This window comes from Chiloscyllium plagiosum, unplaced genomic scaffold (genome assembly GCF_037043375.1).
Source record: "Chiloscyllium plagiosum isolate Xiang-an unplaced genomic scaffold, Cpla_swu_hap1 HiC_scaffold_14, whole genome shotgun sequence".
Taxonomy (NCBI): Eukaryota; Metazoa; Chordata; class Chondrichthyes; order Orectolobiformes; family Hemiscylliidae; genus Chiloscyllium; species Chiloscyllium plagiosum.
The window spans coordinates 59,735,207-59,757,113 of record NW_028270152.1 but is presented as its reverse complement, the minus strand read 5'-3'; the positions used below and the strand labels follow the sequence as shown (position 1 = coordinate 59,757,113).

At 40.4% G+C, this 21,907-nt stretch overlaps 1 pseudogene; it reads left to right on the top strand.

Moving 5' to 3' along the window:
* LOC148147972 (uncharacterized) overlaps positions 1–20,946 on the top strand; it is a 90,825-nt pseudogene extending 69,879 nt beyond the window's left edge.
* The last annotated feature ends 961 nt before the right edge of the window (positions 20,947–21,907 follow it).

Sequence of the window (21,907 nt, the reverse complement as noted above, 5' to 3'; positions counted from 1 at the left end):
TATATAAATGATAAAAAGTAGTGGATCCAGCACCAATCCTTGTGGCACTCCACATTTCACAGGCCTCCAGACTGAAAAACAATCCTCCACCACCACGATCTGTCTTCTACCTTGAAGCCAGTTCTGTATCCAAATGGCTAGTTCTCCCTGTATTCCATGAGATCTAACCTTGCTAAATAGTTTCCCATGGGGAACCTTGTTGAACGCCTTCTGAAATCCATTTCGATCACATCCACCACTCTGCCCTCATCAATCCTCTTTGTTACTTCTTCAAAAAGCTCAATCAAGTTCGTGAGACATGATTTTCCATGCACAAAGCCATGTTGACTATCTTTAATCAGTCCTTGCATTTCCAAATACGTGTAAATCTTGTCCCTCAGGATTCCCTCCAACAACGTGCTCACCACTATCGTCAGGCTCATCAGTTTGTAGTTCCCTGGCTTGTCTATATCTGCTGGTCCATTAAATTTACATGCAAAATGGTGTGGAGCTTAATAGTCACTGTGTCTTTAGTAGTATACTACTAGTTCCATCAGTGACATAATGGAACAGAGATTATAATTGTCTGCAAAGTAGCCATACATTACATTTGCATCCTTATCTTTCTGTCTTTTGTAAAATGTCTAAGTCTACTTTTAAAAAGGTGCCTTCTTTTGCCTACTCAGTTTAAATATCTTTCTATCTTGGGAAGAGAAATAAAGGAATAACAATCAGGTTTCTGGAGGCTACACTGAGGTCTTGATGACATCCATCTCTGAGCATTAATAAATATTCACTTGAAGAAGTGACACTGGGTTAATAGGACTGAAAGAAGTTGAAATAGATAGAAAAAACATTTCACTCTCTTACATGACCAATTTAAGGTTATCATTTAAGTTCCTAGGATTATTTTAAAATTTAAAACCACAGATGTTATAAGTTTTATTCGCAAAGAGCAAACATTAAAAAGAATGGCTTATGATAAATGTGCCTTCATATGCAGAATGGAATTTAATATATTCAGCATCTTTAATATTTGAAAATATGAGGGTTTTTCAACAGAGCATAACTAAAAATGGCAGGATAAATCAGGGCAGCAATATCAATGTTAAATTGGTAAAGTTCCCAGGTGAAGATGGCAACACAATATTCAGATCCATTGCTGCTCGGACTGTCCATGAGGGCCCTGATATTCCAGGTCATGAGCTTCATTTTGAGGGTGTGGAAGGTGATTGTGTGGCAGTTCTTTCAATGGGCACAACAATTACTATCATGCCTCATACAATCTGGAAACCAAACTGCTAATTCCAAAATCAGCACAAAAGTGGAAAATGATATAAAAATATGCAAAGTCCAAATTCAATTGCCAGTAACATCCAGTCTTACATAATATGTGGGCCAGATTTCCGTACTTAACAAGCACATGTATTTATTACAAACACATATATTCTAACCACAGGTAAACAGCTACAAATTGTTGATCTCTAACTCTACCATTTAAAATCTACCTTGCTTCTAAAAACCCATTACACACAGACAGAGACAGACAAAAGCATTGGAGTTATGTATGGAGGAGGAATAACTGGGAAAGCAGTTCAATGACCCCAGGCCACAGGTTTTGTTGAGATGACTTTTTTAACTCAGCAGGTATTTCTATTTTTCAATCTCTCTTACCTGTATTGTTTTGCCTTCATTGCAGAAAGTACAGATATTTGGTACGTTAGCTGCAAAGTCTCTTGGTTACTAGTTAAAGGCCATAACTTATGAAGTGATGAGGAAAATTTAACTGGCTTCTCTCATTTTCAGGTATTTTACTGAAGAGAAGGACATGCCATCTGGCCCTTGCAGCAGTCTGAAGGCTTCTGCCAATATCTTTTACGCCAACAAGCTTCTCAGGAGCTAATCAGATGATTGTTGGCAAGCTGATGACAAGCACAACTGGTCACAACTCCGCAAATCAATTAGCAACTTGTTGCTGCCTGAATCTCTATTTGTACACATCCCTTGTGCTGGCCCATGTATAAACAGCCTCTCTCACTGCTTGAACAATGCAACAGTGTAAACAAGACTTATAATGAGTTTCCACAACTTTTTTAAAAGCACTGCAATTCCTTCATCAGTTGTTTGCTGTAAACAATACCTTTTCCCACTTCAGTCGATAATCAATATTCAAGGCAAATATGGTTTTTACACTACAACTAGTTCTGACAGAGTAAAGTATTTGTCCAGTGATTGGGACAGCTGAGACAACTGGGGAGCAACAATCAAATGCAGTTACTCACAACTATCACACCGATTCCAGGAGTCTTCCGTCCAACTGATGGATCTGCATTCAAATGGAGATCATGCTCCACATCAATCAGTCTCTCTAAGATCAGCCAAGGCCCTTGTTGCTTCTTCTGGATATATAAGCCAGAGGAAGATGACCAACTCCCTGGGGTTGGTTTTGCCACTAAATAATGATTTGACTGTCTCCGTGAGCCCCCTTGTGGAATAAATGAATGTCTTATAATCTTGCAGTCTGCCCCAACCCAGAAGCAGTGCAGAACAGTCATCAGCGTATATACCTCAACTTTAGAAGCAACAGACAAAGCCAAAGAGAAATTCTACACCAGCTTTGATCAGTCAATGCACCATATCCCAAAGGGAGACACGATGATTCTCCTCAGTGATTTTAAGGCTAGAATTGAGAGGATGCAAATCTCTGGAAAGACAAGGAAGGTTTCATGTTCCTCATTAGTTCTATAGCTACAGCACTTGCAGATTGCCTCAACTCTTCCAACAGGACAATAGACATTTAAGCAAGTGTTTCTCCTTTTGCTCACTTTGACTGAGACCTCTGTCTCTGAGGGTGTCTTTCAAAGTTCTTCCTGGTACATCAACTAAAATGAATCTTATTGTGTGTCTCAAAATCAAAAAAAGATGTTATCCCAAAACTGGAACATCATGCTTGTCTATTAGGCAGCAGATACAATGCTTTCTCTTCAAAGATAAATTAACTTTTAACTGTCTAATCCATCAGTCCGGATTGTTCTCATTTCCAGGTTATGGTGAGATAGGATAAGCTATTCACACCACTCAGGAGAACATTGTTCAACCTTGGAAATATTCGCGGACTTTCATAAAGGTCCCAAGGAATTTTGCCTGGTAGACCTAGGACTAGCTCAATGGAAAAGGGTAGTCATGTGACCTTTGCAAGTATTTTGTAGGATCCTGTGTCCATTTTTAAAAAGTCAGGTTAGACATTTTAAAATAACATATATAAAATGCCAATTACACTCATGAAAACCCCCATAATAGAGTGTGTTTGAACTTTCAAGAATTTTTATGGCATGCATTATGTAATCAAAGCTATGATACATTAATTTCTACACAGCTTCTGTATTTTTCCCATTGTCCTTCCATAATTCTTTTATACCCTTTTGACATTCACACCAAACAATCAAGACGTATGATTTAGGGTGAGAGGGGAAAGATTTAAAAGGGACCTAAGGGGCAGCTTTTTCACGCAAAGGATATTTGGTATATCGAATGAGTTGCCAGAGGAAGTGGTGGAGGCTGGTACAATTACAACATTTAAAAGGCATCTGGATGGGTATATGAATAGGAAGGTTTAGAGGGATATGCAACAAGTGCCGGCAAATGGGACTAAATTAAGTTAGGATATATACACAGCCATATATATTACTTCCACACATTAATATCAACAATTTCTATTAATATGATTTATTTAACATAGTGAAGGTGAATCACAAACAATATAGGGATAATACTTGGTGCTGGAGGTGATTTCCTCAAATTCCAGGAGCAGCAATTACTGTTTTATATGCTGTTGCATTGTTTTGGAACTTTGGGGGAAAAAAAGTCAAAACAACAGCAGTTTTAAAAGGGAGACGGACAGAAAAAGGAAGCACATGGTGAAGTCAGTGCAGGAGAGAGAGAGAGAGAGAAAGAAAGAAACTTACACTGCCTTTGCTGTTTGAATTCATGTATCGCTGGACATCCGATTGCATCTGGGAAAATTAACAAACAGTGAAATTCACAACAGATCTTGGAGGAACTGTTGAGTGAAGTTCACAGCACAGAATTAGATAAGTTAATCATTGTTTTAAGTGTGGCCTAGAGAAAGTCTGCAGTAGTGAGTAGAGTTGGTTCTTTGTTGATTATATGTTTTTGGAGATATGTCTCTTGATTAAACTTAAAATATAAGCCATAATTATTAGTTTAACCTGGGACAGTGTTTGTAGTGGAATAAGATTTGTGTTATTTTCTGGATCTGTAGATTGTGAAGGAGCAAAAATGGCCTTTAGTAGAGTGATATGTGCTTCTTGTCAGATGTGAGAGTTTAAAGAGAGTTTAAGGGTTACTGCAGATTATATCTGCCATAAATGCTGTTGGTTGCGAATCTTATCAGATCGAATGGATCGGTTGGAGAGAGAGTTAGAAGCAATGAGGAATTTGCAACAGCAACAGTATGTGATGGATGGCAGTTATAGGAAGGGGGGGGGGGGGAAGTCTCAGATACAGTCACATAGACGGGTTAACTCCAGGAAAGGTAAGAGAGGTAGGCAGCTAGTGCAGGAGTCTTCTGTGGATATACCCATTTCAAACAAGTATGCTGTTTTGGAAAATGTAGGTGGTGATGGATTTTCAGGGGAATGTAGCACGAACAGCCAAGTTTCTGGTATCGAGACTGGCTGTAATGCAACAAGGGATACGTCAGCTTCCAAGAGATCAATTGTGTTAGGGGATTCTGTAGTCCGAGATACAGACCGACGTTTCTGTGGCCAGCAGTGAAAAATCAGAGTGGTATGTTGCTTCCCTGGTGCCAGGATTAAGGATGTCTCAGAGAGGGTGCAGAATGTTCTCACGGGGGAGAGGGGCCAGCAAGAGGTCATTGTCCACATTGGAAGCAAGGACATAGGAAGGGAAAAGGTTGAGATTCTGAAGTGAGATTACGGAGAGTGAAGCAGGACTTTAAAAAGGAGGTCCTCAAGAGTCGTAATATCTGGATTACTCCCGGTGCTACGAGGTAATGAGGGCAGGAATAGGAGGATAGAGCAGATGAATGCATGGCTGAGGAGCTGGTGTATGGAAAACAGATTCACATTTTTGGATCATTGGAATCTCTTTTGGGGTGCAAGTGACCTGTACAAGAAGGACGGATTGCACCTAAATTGGAAGGGGACTAATATACTGGCAGGGAGATTTGCTACAGCTGCGCGGGAGGATTTAAACTAGTAAGGTTGGGGGGTAGGATCCAGGGCGATAGTGAGGAAAGAGAGCAATCTGAGAGTGATACAGTTGAGAACAGAAGCGGGCGGGCAGGGACAAGGTAGGACTAATAAATCAAACTGCATTTATTTCAATGCAAGGGGCATAACAGGGAAGGCAGGCGAACTCAGGGTATGGTTAGGAACATGGGACTGGGATATCATAGCAATTACGGAAACATGGCTCAAGGATGGGCAGGATTGGCAGCTTAATGTTCCAGGATACAAATGCTACAAGAAGGATAGAAAGGGAGGCAAGAGGGGAGGGGGAGTGGCATTATTGATAAGGGATAGCATTACAGCTGTACCAAGGGAGGATATTCCCGGAAATACCTCCAGGGAAGTTATTTGGGTGGAACTGAGAAATAAGAAAGGGATGATAACCTTATTGGGATTGTCTTATAGACCCCCTAATATTCAAAGGGAAATTGAGAAACAAACTTGTAAGGAGATCTCAGCTATCTGTAAGAATAAGAGGGTGGTTATGGTAGGGGATTGTAACTTTCCAAACATCGACTGGGACTGCCGTAGTGTTAAGGGTTTAGATGGAGAGGAATTTGTTAAGTGTGTGCAAGACAATTTTCTGATTAAATATGTACCTACTAGAGAAGGAGCAAAATGTGATCTATTCTTGGAAAATAAGGTCGGGCAGGTGACTGAGGTGTCAGTGGGGGAGCATTTTGGGGCCAGCGACCGTAATTCTATTAAATTTAAAATAATGATGGAAAAGGATAGACCAGGTCTAAAAGTTGAAGTTCTAAATTGGAGAAAGGCCACTTTTGACATTGTGAGGCAAGAACATTCGAAAGCTGATTGAAGGCAGATGTTCGCAGGACGGCTGGAAAATTGGAAGCCTTCAGAAAAGAGATAACAAGAATCTAGAGAAAGTATATTCCTGTTCGGGTGAAAGGAAAGGCTGGTAGGGAGAGGGAATGCTGGATGACTAAAGAAATTGGTTTGGTTAAGAAGCAGAAGGAAGCATATGTAGGGTACAGACAGAATAGATCGAGTGAATCCTTAGAAGGTTATAAAGGAAGTAGGAGTATACATAACAGGGAAATCAGGAGGGCAAAAAGGGGACATGAGATAGCTTTTGCAAATTGAATTAAGGAGAATCTAAAGGGTGTTTACAAATACATTAAGGACAAAAGGATAAGTAGGGAGAGAATAGGGTCCCTCAAAGGTTAGCAAGGCGACCGTTGTGAGGAGCCACAGAAAATGGGGGAGATACTAAACAAATATTTTGCATCCGTATTTACTGTGGAAAAGGATATGGAAGATATAGACTGTAGGACAATAGATGGTGACATCTTGCAAAATGACCAGATTACAGAGGAGGAAGTGCTGGATGTCTTGAAACGGGTAAAGGTGGATAAATCCCCAGGACCTGATCAGGTGTACCCGAGAACTCTGTGGACAGCTAGAGAAGTGATTCCTGGGCCTCTTGCTGAAATATTTGTATCGTCAATAGTCACAGGTGAGTTGCCGGAAGACTGGAGGTTGGCTAACGTGGTGCCACTGTTTAAGAAGGGTGGTTAGGACAAGCCAGGGAACTATAGACCAGTGAGCCTGATGTTGGTGGTGGGCAAGTTGTTGGAGGGAATTCTGAGGGACAGGATGTACATGTATTTGGAAAAGCAAGGACTGATTAGGGATAGTCAACATGGCTTTGTGTGTGGGAAATCATGTCTCACAAACTTGACTGAGTTTTTTGAAGAAGCAACAAAGAGGATTGATGAGGGCAGAGTAGTAGATGTGATCTATATGGACTTTATTATGGTGTTCAACAAGGTCGCAGGTAGATAGGATTGTAAAAAAGGTGTTTGTTATGCTTTCTTTTATTGGTCAGAGTATTGAGTACAGGAGTTGGGAGGTCATGTTGCGGCTGTAAGGACATTGGTTAGGCCACTGTTGGAATATTGCATGCAATTCTGGTCTCCTTCCTATTGGAAGGATGTTGTGAAACTTGAAAAGGTTCAGAAAAGATTTACAAGGATGTTGCCAGGGTTGGAGGATTTGAGCTATAGAGAGAGGCTCAACAGGCTGGGACTGTTTTCCCTGTAGCATTGGAGGCTAAGGGGTGGCCTTATAGAAGTGTGCAAAATTATGAGGGGCATGGATAAAGCAAATAGACCAAGTCTTTTCCCTGGGGTCGGGGAGTCCATAACAAGAGGGCATAGGTTTAGGGTGAGAGGGGAAAGATATAAAAGAGACCTAAGGAGCAACCTTTTCATGCAGAGGGTGGTATGTGTAGGAGCTGCCAGCGAAAGTGGTGGAGGCTGGGACAATTGCAACATTTAAGAGGCATTTAGATGGGTATATGAATAGGAAGAGTTTGGAGGGATATGGGCTGGGTGCTGGTAGGTGGAACTAGATTGGGTTGGGATATCTGGTCGGTATGGATGGGTTGGACTGAAGGGTCTGTTTCCATGCTGTACATCTCTGTGACTCTATGACTCTATATCTGGTCAGCATGGATGAGTTGAACTGAAGCAACTGTTTCTGTGCTATACATCTCTATGACTCTATGACTATATTTTGGTTGTCACACCTTAGCCGCATTGAGAGGAACCCTTTTAAGTCTTGACTTCTGGTGTACTGCTCATTGAATTTATTAATGTTCCGGTGGAAGAGAGTAACTAGTTAATGATATAACCCTTCTGCACTATTAAGATAAGGAAGCCATCTTGTGGAAAACTTTGGACACTAATCCTCACCATATCCTTTTAATGAAAGCAGCTGCAGATCATTAAACATGGGGCTGAATTCCATTTATTAAATTATTTGTTTTAGTTTACTGGTATTATTTTATCATTAAAATGCACTTCTTATGGTAAATTTCAAAAGGTCTTAAAACATTCCACTCTCGTTAATATTTTTTCTTTGGATCCTTCCATTTTTCCCATGACCAAAAATGAGCAGCCAGATGTGTGCATTCTCTTAACCTCAGGGAGAATGAGTCAATTTTAACAAGTCAGCAATAAGCTTCTGTGCATTAGAAATGAAGAAGGCTATTCTATCACACATATGCCCCGCAGGTTGATGAAAATATGATGTCTCACTCACTTGATTCACTACACTGCCAAGCACAAACACAATTTATGTACTAAGGAAGATAATACAGTAAAATTGAAAAAAAATAGCATTTCACTCAGCTCTCTTCTGTTGCAGCCCTGATGTTTCAAAATCAAGTTGTGAATCTGCTTGATTTGGAAGTCTCGAAAATGTAAATTTTTTCAGTCACTATGATGGTTCCAATCGTCAATCAGCTCAGAGGTGAAGCTCTCAGCTGATCTTGAGGAGGGACAGAATAAAAAAAGCGGTTCTTTCTTTCTCTTGCAAGGTACAGCAGTTAAGCACAGCTGCTCAGCTGACAGCAGAAGTTAGATGCATTTGCCTTTCTCTCTCGGACAGAATTCTAACAATAAGCAGTTTAACATTCTTTTGCAATATGTTTTCGCAGGGAGCACTGATGTCTTATCTTACTCATGTCCATTTTTAACAAGTGTCGAATCATGATCCACACAAGATTTGTGGTCAACCAAAGAGCTATCCATTACCCTTCTCCCAGTTGGGTGTTTTGGCAGCTTCATCCTTTTGCTTTTGACAAGGCAAATTTTAATTTGAAGATGTTCAGGGTGTTATTTGGCTGAAGTGATAACAAATTATTATCAAATCAAACGATGACCATGATTCATCAAAAACAATTTGATCTATAAAACTACCTGGTGGTCTTTGAGCCACTTTGAGTTCCAGTCTTTTTCAAAGTGTAAGGCATGTTTTTGCAAACTGTGGATCATGAGCTCCAGTGTGGTCAGAGGCTCCACGACTGTCATGAACCACAGACTTAGACTTGACAGTCCTGAGATTGGCTGCAAGGTACCTAAGACATATAAACACATAAGCAATCTGCTTCATTCTTGGCATATCCTTTCACCCATCTATTAGACCACTCACTTCACTCCCATCTCAGTATCTGCAATGAATTGGCCTGAATTCTGCCCTCTTCACTGAGGGGTTAGGATAGAGAGACATCCTCTGCTGGTCTTTCCCCCTTTGTGGGCATTGTGAGCTGACTTTCCCTGCGAGCACTCTGATCGATCTTGTCAGTCAGTCATCAAAGATGCAAGAATGGTCTATGATGCTCGCCAACTGACTGACCATGCTAGTTATTTTTCTGCATGTTACCACTCAGAAGCAGTAGTGCAGGAGTCACCTGAGAGTAAGTGGGGTCATTCACCAATATTGCTGCTCAGCACCATTGTCAAGAACTGGATTGGAATTTCTTCTCTAACAAGTTCACCATCATGTCTGGCCACATGTCAGCCACTAAGGCCAGCACAGTGCGTTACACCTGCCTTGGGTGGGGGGGTGGCATGCAGGATGCCACTCATCATATTGTGGCACTAAAACAATAGTTTCAGGACGTCCCCTTGACTGTTAATCTCCTCTACAGTCTCCTTCCAGGATTGTTTGATCTGGTAAGGAAGTATGTTTTTCCAAGAGGTCAAAGGCCTCCCACTTTGCCAGAGGAGAAGCAACATGGAGGCCTCAAGAAGTCATGAGGCCAGTGGCATCTATTCTTAACCAATACAGGATGGGACTGATACCTGCTGCTTTTCATCTCAGCCTGTTTTGCTGCTGCAACAGTTCGAAAGAGAGACACCACCCCTTTAAAGATGCCACAAGCAGTCCCATTGGCATGGCTTCACATTGACACTGTTAAAAAAAAACACACTCCAACAGCATTACTCCCTATTCAGAGAGAAATGACTGTTGGTAAGTTTAACCTGAGGGCCATGGCGTCACAAACAAGACTGAGAAAACAAAACATCATGTTGACCTCAGCCAGTGTGAGAATTGAACCTGCACAGTTGGTATCACTCCATATTGCAAGCTAGTCATTGAGCAACTGCCACTAGCAGCCAACAAGAGTTAACTGGCCAACTTGCACATAGTCACACTTCACAGCTCATCCCCACCCTCAAAGGCAGCACCTTCTCCTTCTGATCCCAGTGTTGACAGTACATTCAGAGTAGCAGCACGATAACATTCAACCAAAGGTTAACATTTCAGCTTGATGAATGATCGACAGACTTCTTGCACTGTCTAAGTTAACTGATTAAGTGCTATTTTACAACATTAAGCTTACACTTTGGTATTAGTGCGGCCTTACTGGAAGTGAGAGCACGCTTCATCACATTGTTCCCAATAGAGGATCATTAATCTGTAAAAGCTGTAACGCAGTCAAGAATAATCTTGGATTTCCAGGCATTACATCAACAAATGTGTTCTGTTGCTTAGTCTCTATTAAGCCTAACAATCAGAACAAGCAACGTGTGTTCTCAGTATCTTGCTCAACACTCCTCTGTATCACTAAAGCTGAGTGAAAATTTATGTTTGCCATCACCTTCTGTCTAAAAGAAAAAGAATGAAAAATGGACAGAGATTGATGGTCAATTATTTTGTTAGCTTGTCACTTGGTTTGACTTAAGTTCAGGTGACTTGGTATGGCATTAGAGCGCTGATGGGGTTTACAGGAATGAAAACAATTTGGTCACTTTGATAAGCATTATTGAGCAATTAGTGTGATTAAAATGTTTCTTACTTATGTGTTGAAGTTGTTCAGTACTTCTTTTCAAAGGCATTATATACATTGCACTTGTGCAACTGGAAAGCTTTGTCCCAAAGTCCTGTCTGGAGGTTATTAACAATCTTAGCCACAAAATTGCATTCAAGTAGCAGTACTTCTTAAAACCGAAAAATGGCCTTAACTTCCAGGCACAGTCAAATGGTGTTCAAATCACGTGTCCCATTGTTTTGGGAAACTATGTTATGAAGCCTGAGAGGCAAGTAATTCTGTAGCTTTTCATATATAACTTCAACAGCTGCATTCATTCTGTGACATCACTTTATTAGATTCAATTTTGAGTAAGGATTTTATGAAGTCATCTGATTATCGAAACAAAATTTGTAAAAGAAAATATAACTCAAAATGTAAGAACAATCTTCATTTTAATTCTGCCATGGAATGGGAGTCACTGATAAGACTAGCATTTATTGCCCTTCCCTAATTGCCCATGTGTAAATTAATGAACATGACATTAGCTTAGCTTAGATAACAGTTTATAAGCTTTCCTCGAAACTTAACAGGCTCCTCAATAAAGTTCTGCTGGTTACTGTGTATTTCTGACTGTCTGCCAGTTCAGCATTATATCCATCATTAAGTTAAAATGGAGTAATAATGTAGTGTTGATGAGAACACTCTCAGTCAAAACTTGATTAATTTTTGCTTCTATTGACATGTGATGAAAACAGGGAAAAGCACACAAATAGAAATCTGATTAGTAACTGTAAAAATAGGGTGCTCAATCTACTATCAATATACCCTCAAATGTCAAAACATGTTTGAAGTTGTTGACAGAAAAAGGAAAAATATTTAATCCGAGCTTTATCCTTAACTCGAAACATAACCTTGACTCTCAGCAAGCAAGTTCACAGGAGGATAATGGCAAGTTTGGTTAGGATGTGATTTCTCCTTGCAGAGGAGATGAGAAGAATCATGGACCTGAGAATTTAATTGATCAAGAGTCCAAAAATTAGAGTCTTGCTGTCGAGATAAACTTTAGCAATTAAATCTGCCCCCTGAAAAGGCAAATAAACCTTCTCTCTATCAGGTTTGGGGAACCTCATCTGCATGCATTTGCAACTATTTAATTACACAGATCATTGGAATTAACTGAGCTTCCTCAGCTGGCTTCTGTCCAGTCAAATCACTTGAAGTTTCAGATACTCAACCATACATAGCACACACATACTGCATTCTTCAGTTCAGGTGAGTTCTTTGTCTTTTCTCATTTTAGTAAAGTACTGTAAATGGTTTTCAATTTTGCTGTGAGTGCTCGAGGTACATCCAAGGGAACCAAGGCAGGATGTGTCCCTGTGATGTCACAGATCTCACCTAGATAGTGGAATTGCAGCACTGTGGTTCAGAGTTGACAATGTGGCACAGAAGGCAAAACAAAATGGTTCACGGGGGGCAAGTTCGTACTGAAGGCTATGGAGCAGATTGTACCTTTAGGACACAGCTACATGAAGGTGGGAGAGGAGGTTGCATTTGGCTGAAGGGCATGGTGCTATATTAATGTCAGAGCTGGTGCAGTAACACATCAAATCTCTTTCAATAGCACCTTCCAAACATGCGACCTCTACCACCAAGAAGGACAAGAGCAGCAGACACACGGGAGGACCACCAGGTCGCACACCATCCTGACTTGGAACTATATCCTGAATCCTTCACTTCATTTCAGTGCAGGCATTGGTACACAGTCAATCCAGGAAGTCAAGCAAAACGAATCTGAGCTTTGCTGGTCATTCAGATAGATGTCTTAAAAATTCAGTCCAGAGAATGGGCCATGGGAGATGGACCAGAGTCAGAGGAGATTGCTGTGCAATGTCAGATTGACATAGGCCATAATCATTCAGGTGTGTGTATTATAGATGGGGTTGTTGGTGGGAAGGGAGAGTGCATAGAGGTTGATGTCAATTCTGTGCAGGACATTGGTTGAGACTACAGACAACTGAAGTCTGATGATTGGCCTGATTGTATTGACCAGCTGAGGGAATGGTTCCACTCATAGAGGGCAACTGAAATATAATAAGGTGGGATCTGGTAGCATAGGATAATGATGGGTACAATCTCAACAAGGAGATCAAGCAAAACTGAAAATGTGTTGCTGGAAAAGCGCAGCACGTCAGGCAGCATCCAAGGAACAGGAGAATCGACGTTTCGGGCATTCCTGAAGAAGGGCTTATGCCCGAAACGTCGATTCTCCTGTTCCTTGGATGCTGTCTGACCTGCTGCGCTTTTCCAGCAACACATTTTCAGCTCTGATCTCCAGCATCTGCAGTCCTCACTTTCTTCTCGAAGATCAAGCAAGCAAAACCCAAGGTGTTCCTGTCCTGGATCTGGGAAAGGTCCTGAGCCAGGATTAATGTCAGATCTTCAACATTGAGGTGCCCTAAATCTGTTTTCACTTTCAAAAAGGCTACATCAAAAGTAAGAGGAGTAAATAAGATCTTTTCCTAAAAGGGGAGGTATTGATGCCTGCAAACCAAGGCTAATTAGTGTGCCACTGCAGTCATCAGGAATCCAGTGATTGTTCAGCATCATTGTTCAGCAGCTGCCTTCAATTCCCAACTAAGCAACTGTCTTGTGGTGTAATGGTAATGTACTGTCCTCTAGACCAGAGGGTCTAGGTACAAGTACCATGTGCCCTAAAGGTGTGGTGTAATATATCTAAATAGGTTCAGTGATACCTTCAGTGACCTTCAGAGGTCACTTTGATCCCTCATCTGCAGAGTTTGTGATGAGGATGTTCATCCATTTCTCTCAGAATAAAAGGCAGCACTGTTTCGGCGCTGTATGACTCTGGTTGGAGAACATTTTGTGATAGTGACATGACGGGGTAAACAAGATATTGCATAATGAAGTGGGTGAAAGTCAATGGCGAATAGACAAGTGAATATGTAAGAATATGCTTAGAAACAAAACGATGTAATAGCATGAAAGAAAGTACACCTGTAAGGTTAGTCACTGCGGTGAAAGAATAGAAATGAGAAGGCCGAATCGGATGATTGGAGTGAAATGTAAGTGAAAGCATCAATATCTCCATGTTTCCTGTTCTGCTTAATTTCACCTCTCATTCTTCTAAACTCCAGAGCAGATTGGCTCAATTTACTTAGCATTCATCTTCGGACACACCTCTTATTGCAGGAAACACTATGGTGCATTTTCACTGTATCACTTTCAAGGGCAGCTATGCACACCCTTTTGTGTTTAGACTTGTGCTTCAATTCTTTGGCAATAATGGCCACCATGAAATTTACCTTGCTGTTTGTTTGCTGAAACTGGATATTACATTTGAGTTCCTTGTGTGAGCCTAACTGGAGATCAGCATTGACAAATTTGAAGAATGCAATATATTTGTGAGTTACAAATCCATGCTCCCCTTTGAAGTCTTTGTTCTCTTCAAAAGATAACACATTGTGAAATGGTCTTGAGCAATATTCTCCACTATTGACAGCAGATTAATTAGACTTCTATTCCTCGATCCACAGCTTTTAGCTTTTTGACTGTTAGTACAAAATTCATTATCTTCCAGTCCTCAAAAAAATATTATGCATTGCCTCACTATTTTTATCATTAGCTTTTATAGGATCCTTGGATCAGATGCCTTATATTGCTTTTGAATGATTATGAAACATATACCTTATAAATGCATGATGTTGTAGTTTATATTTATATTTATACAAATGGGAGATTTATGAGCCAAGATTTTTGAATTCATTTATGATGCTGGGAAAATACTGAAAATAATTTAGAGACACAAAAATGAATTAATATTATTTCTGTAGTGCTTATCTTCAAAAATTAATTTATCATTTTGTGGTCAAGTGAAATTTATAATGTGGATCGATTATAATACCTTTATAATTTTCAAAGAATCAACAGAAAATCTTTAATAATTCTGTGTTAAGCATTCTTGTTATGAAAGGAGAGCTTAGTTTTGCCTTAGAGAAAAAAAATCTATTAAAATCTTTGCCTTCTGTCAAAGCAATGGTTCCTTAAAACTGAGTTCACTTAGACAATGCTGAGGTGGAATTGTTCTGTGTTGATAATGAAAGCGATAAATCTGCTTTGCTGTTATGCAGATGTGCAAAATTGACTCGATAGATCCATATTTCCTATGGGGGTGCCGTCTGAGTCAGCCAGCTCCTATTCAGAAGTTAGCAGCAAGAAAGTACTGCAATGTGTAAACCCACAGATTGACATCACAGATTCCAAATGGTCACATGACAAGAGCAAACAATTCAACAAGAAATCAAGATTCAGCCATTCACATTTTACCTGTGAAATGACATTTTATATCTTCTGTGTCTGACCTAAGGAAACTATACAATGTGCAGAGGACAGCTTCCATTGAAATCCCAGAAAAGTGGAGAAGAACTGAAAAGATGTTCACTGATTTTTAGTTCCCTCCTACAAGTCGTTCTTCTAATAAAAGCAGCTGCAGGGGCTCTGCAGAGTTTTCATGAGATAATGGTTCACCAAAGATCAAATGAAAAGCTATTGAAAATAAATTTCTAAGGACTGAAGACTCATATTGTTTATGAATTGTTTTTCTTCCTGTGCCAGTACCGCTCTGCTGTTTTCAAAGTGTGCATTTCTGCTTCTATGTAATTATCTTCTGCAATAGCCTGAACTCATTGCTTTGACACTGTGATTAGCACTGTGTCCTTTAACATAATACTGTATCAGGAGTCATGTAGTTTTGGAACAGTGCATAATGAAAGAAGTGCTGCCTCTTTTGTAACTGGAGGAAGCCTGAGTGTGGGCAAGTTAATAGGCCTGTCGCATTTGCGATGTCTCCCAAAAGAATTCAAGCCATTTCTTCTGGTGCATTTAGCAGCTCAGTAACAAATAAATGAAAATTTGACCATTTTAAAAACCTGCTTCACCTTACCAACTCAGTTCCTTCTTCGCTTTTCCCCTTCACCCTCCTGTTCTCTCATTCCGCTCCCAAGGACATACTATCTATTTTGTGAACAGAATGCACAAGCTTAATTAAAATAGTTGGCAACCATTGAACAGCACAGAGCTCTCCCTAAATAAATAGACTTCTCAAGTACTGTTGCAGTTCACATCCAAGTGCAGCAAGGAATGACCACATTCAGGCTAAGGCTGGCAAGTAGTAAGTAATGTTTGAATTCAAAATGATGCCAGATAATGACCATCTCCAACAAGAGGAAAACCAATCTTCAACTCATGAAGTTCAATCGCATTGCTATCACTGCAAGCCACACTGTTGACATCTGGATCTTACCATTCTCTAGAAACTGTACAGGACAAGACAGTCAGAGGCTGGGAATTCATGTCCTCTAAATTTTGTTTACTAATCTCCTATGTTCGTTATTGAAAGACCTCTAAAAATCCAAATACAGCATGTCAACAGATTCCTCTTTTTTATTCTCTGATATTAGTGTCTTCAAAAAATTCTCAGGTTTGTCAAACATGATTTCCCTTTGATAAATCCATGTTGACTGAGTTCAATCAGATCATTATTTTCTAATTTTCCAGTTATTGTATCCTTTGCAATAACTTCTGGTATTCTAGTATCAGGCAAACAAGTCTGTTGTTTCCCACCTTCCCTCCATTTCTTAGTCAGTGGAGTCACATTCACAACCTTCCAATTTTTAGGTGTTTTCCAGAATCTATAAAAACATCACTGGATCATTGCAAGAGCTGGCAGTGAAAATGTGCTTTTGCTTTGGAACATTACATTTGGTAAAGTGAGATCAGTGAATTGCAGGGATTTTGTTAGATGCAGTCATTCATCTGAAAATCATCTGCTTTTTTTTCACAATACATTCAAAAGAGGCTGCACCTATGCCATCATGATGTCACAATCTGAATAAAAATAGAGATTTGCAAAAAGCACCCAAAAAGAAGTTCCGTGGTATTTTCTTGCATTTGATTATGCTAACATTATACAAAGAATATAGTGATATAAGTAGCATAAATAAGACACTTGTTCTTGAAAGGTTTCATGAAATATTCCAGGTACAATAGGTAGACCTTAGAAATGTCAAACACATCTATGATTACTTAGGAAAGAGAGCTATACTGAACTTGAAACACTAACACTGTTTTCTCTCTCCCTAGGTGCTGCCAAAGCTCCTGAGTTTCTCCAGCACTAATGAATAGACCGTTTTATTAAATATTACATTTAGGCAGCTCCTGAGGAGTAAAGAATCATAAAATTGCACAGTGATATTTTGACAAATTTTTATAGAGATAAACAGATTTTGTGTATTTGCTAGAGAGACTCAGCAGGTCTGGCAATATCTGTGGGAAGAAAACAAAGGAAACAGTTTGAGGTCAGTTACTCTTTATCAACTGCGGATGTTGACGATTGCAAGTCTGGAAGCATCTGTGGGAAGAAACCTGATAAAGAGTAACTGACCTCAAACTGTTTCCTTTGTTTTCTTCCCACAGATGCTTCCAGACTTGCAATCGTCAACATCCGCAGTTTTATTTCATTTACGTATTTGCCATTAACTGTTACACTCTTCAGGTATTTCAGAAATTATTCACTGAAATGTTTCAGTATATTGAATTGCAAACTGAATAATCAATAATTACTTTCATAGTTTTATTAAATTAACAGTTTAGTTCAATATTCTGAAATTAGATATTGACCAATACAAACAAAAAAAATTCATCGAAAACCATTTTGATGCTTCATCCAGATGTTACCCGATATGAGAAAAACAGATTTAGTGATATTTTGTCACACTGGGAGTTGTGACCACCAAATTACATTCAAAACACAAATTGGACTCTTCCAAAACTTTACTGAACTGTGTGACCTCAGTAACAATTCCAGTTAACATCAAATCTGCCCTATTAGCACCTACTGACCACAACCATAATCGTTCCCTACTAATTGGTCAAACACGTATCAAAAACATATTAATCATAGTACTGTGGAATTCAGCATTGTATCTTATGGCAGCTCTTTAGGATTAAGTGGCAGATTGTCTACTGAGGGATGCAGTTGCAAGTCATGCTATTCCAAATGAATGCACAGCACATACAATCCATAAGAAATCTTTTAATTGCTTCAGGTTGTGTGATGTTCTCTTCCACTTTGGAAAGCTCCAATTTTTAATCTATCCCTTTTGAACAGCAAAGAAATTTGCCTGTCTAGCTAAAGAAAGCAGCGCAAACCCTCCTTTATGATCTTTCGAGAAGTAGCTCAGTGTGAATGAGAATGTACCCTAACAATATACCTAAAAACCAATTAAGAACCTCTCTCAAATTATTCAGGTCTTCTTCTTAAGAAGTGTTGGTGACTTTTCATTCACAAAGTTATGTAGGGCCAGGAGATTAACTGTAGGGAATCTGAAATAGAAATCTAGCCCAGATTGATCCCACCACTTCCACTGTAACACAACCGGGATGAGGAGCGAGCATGCAAGTTTCCCATTGGAAGGGAATTGGCCATTTAAATACTTAAGTGAAGTCAAGTGCCTGATTTTATGGCCATTCTATTTTGAGTCAGAGGCCATACAAATATGGCAGACTAATACAGTTGAGAGAGGGAGCATCAACGAGATAAAAGCTTTTACTGTGCCATTGATGGGGCAGGAGGACTTGGTATGTTTTTTCTGAGTCTAACAAGCTACAAAGTAAACATGCAAACTCTCTGCCCCCATTCATAATTGGATATCTCCAACTTGCCTTGCAACATTGGATTTGCACAGCCTCAGCAATCAGCACCTACTGACCACAACCATAACTGTTCCCTACCTCACCGTAATCAATGGCCATTTCCTACAAACACTGTCTGCTCTTGAGTGACTATGTGATTACCCCTCCGCAAATGGAAGCCCCCTAACATTACTCCAACCCATCAACCACCTTAGCACCATTGTTCATTTGTGTCCCTGACCTCCTTTGCATACCATGGAGACCCCTCCTATCATCCAGATCCATGGGGCTACCAACTCACACTTCTTACCAGTGATAAGAACTGTCAGGATCTCCAGGGGCCACTTTGCAATCCCGACTCTACCCCTATGGTCCAGGGACTTCACAATGATCAGAGTTCCAACATTACTGCCCAATATCCATCTTGTTGTAGTTCACTCTCTCAATACAATCTTGCGCCTGTCAGTCAGTCTGCCTGCAAACAGGAATTCCAGTTGAAGGAGCTGTGTAATTAAATTTTGCAAGCTTTTCATGAAACGCAGTAGTTCAAGTCCCAAAGATGCCTTCTCATGCCACACAGAAGTCACCAGATTCCAGAAATCAATACACATATTATTTGCTTGCATTGCCGCTGCACTGTCAGATAGCAATTCGCACTGTGATGAAAATTAGCTGCTCAGTTTGTCCGAACGTTTTGAGTCTATGACACATTGTATAGCATGGAAAGCATCAAAACTAGCCACTGGAAAGTCTTTTTAGACAAAGGGGGTGGTGGGGAGTAACATACTTGCACAACATAACTCAGACTGGTTGTAAACTAGCCATACGCTCCACCTACATGGTGCAAACAGGAGACATGACTTTTTTTTTGTGCTCATGGTCTCTTTGTATTGATTAGGTCATCCAAAACACTGCTTGAACTGGTAATGACACTTTAAGTGGGAGTGTGGGTTATCAAGTGGGGCAGCAGTTTGAAATAGACCTTCAGCAACTTCTTAAATGGGGGGAGTTTGAATTGAAAGACTGAATGGAAGCAGTCATTCCTAGCAGTAGGGAGGATTCTTGGCAATCCAAGGCAACATAAATTGATGTTAAAAATCACACAACACCAGGTTATAGTCCAATAGGTATAACTGGAAGCACACTAGCTTTCGGAGCGACGTTCCTTCATCAGGTCGTAGTGGAGGGCTCAATCCTAACACACAGAATTTAAAGCAAAAATTTACAGTGTGATGTAACTGAAATTATACATTGAAGAATTGATTGTCTGTCAAGACTTTCATCTGTTAGAATACCATGATAGTTTCACTTCTTTCATGTGTAAATCACAAAACCTTTTTTTAAAAATGTTGCATTCTCGGGTTAGCTGTTAACAATGGTGATAGCTAGACAATATGTTGAAGGTGTTGGCCCCCTGTGTTCTCTGCCTATGACCTGATGTTTAGATTGATTCCAATCTAAAAAGTGAGATAACGGAGTTTTACATGAATTCATGCAGTTTTTGAGCTCAGAGTTCTACATGAATGCATGCAGTTTTTGAGCAAGTACAGTGTAACCCTGCAAGTACAAATTCACCCCACAAAATATGTGTGCATGTGGGTCTTTGTCTGTGTGTCTGTCTGGGTTGGGGGTTGTGAGTATGAGAAAGTGTATATGTGTGTGTGTAGTGAGTGCAGAGTGTCTTAAGTATGTGAGGGTACAATGCCCAACTCATCAACCACCAGTTCCAACTTGTCACAGCAAGGAACCGTAATGACCTCCTCAGGAAACAGACATGTGCTGCAACCGACAGGGTACCCTTCGTTGTTCAGTATTTCCCAGGAGCTAAAAAATTACGCCATGTTCTTCGTGACCTGCAACACATTATCAGTGAGGATGAGCACCTCACCAAGACCTTTCCCACACCTCCACTACTTGCCTTTAAACAACCACCAAACCTCAAACAGATTGTTGTTCATAGCAAGCTGCCCGGCTCTCAGGACAATTCCATACAACCCTGTCACAGTAGGTGCTGCAAGACGTGTCAGAGTGTGGACATAGATACCACCATTATGTGTGGGGACACCTCCCACCTTGTACATGGCAGGTACTCATGTGACTCTGCCAACGTTGTCTATCTTATACGTTGTTGGCAAGGATGCCCGGAGGCATGGTACATTGGGGAAACCGAGCAAAGGCTATGACAACGGATGAATGGGCACCGCACAACAATCAACAGACAGGAGTGTTCCCTCCCAGTTGGGGAACACTTCAGTGGTCCAGGACATTCAGCCTCGGGCCTTCGGGTGACCATCCTCCAAGGCGGACTTCGGGACAGGCAGCAGAGAAAAGTGGCCGAGCAGAGGCTGATAGCTAAGTTCAGTACCCATAAGGGAGGGCCTCAACTGGGACCTTGGGTTCATGTCACATTACAGGTGACCATCATTGCACTATACACACACACGGATACTCCTATGCACACACACTGTCACACACATACAGGCACTCCTATACACACATACACACAGACACACATATACACAGACGTGCACACAGACACACACACACACCCTTACAGAGGCACACACTCCCACAGTCACACATGCACCCCCTCACAGATTTTAGACACTTTGCATTCACTACACACACATACATACACTTTCTCACACTCACAACCCCCAACCCAGACAGACACACACACACAGACAGACAAAGACCCACATGCACACATATATTTTGTGGGGTGAATTTGTACTTGCAGGGTTACACTGTACTTTGCTCAAAAACTGCATGCATTCATGTAGAACTCTGAGCTCAAAAACTGCATGAATTCATGTAAAACTCCGTTATCTCACTTTTTAGATTAGAATCAATCTAAACATCATGGCATAGACAGAGAACACAGGGGGCTAACACTTTCAACACATTGTCTAACTATCACCATTGTTAACAGCTAACCCGAGAATGCAACATTTAAAAAAAAGGTTTTGTGATTTACACATGAAACAAGTGAAACTATCATGGTATTCTAACAGATGAAAGGCTTAACTGACAATCAATTTTTCAATGTATAATTTCAGTTACACCACACTGTAAATTTTTGCTTTAAATTCTGTGTGTTAGGATTGAGCCCTCCACTACCACCTGATGAAGGAGCGACTCTCCGAAAGCTAGTGTGCTTCCAATTAAACCTATTGAACTTTAACCCAGTGTTGTGTGATTTTTAACTTTGTACACCCCAGTCCAACACCGGCATCTCCAAATGATAAAATGATGAGCTGTTAAGGCTGGTAGCACAAAAGATGACAGAAGGATACTAAAATAGCCTGTTGTTACCAATGAAACCAAGCTGATATGTGAAAGCAGGTAAACTGGATAATTAGTAAACCAACTGGTGATC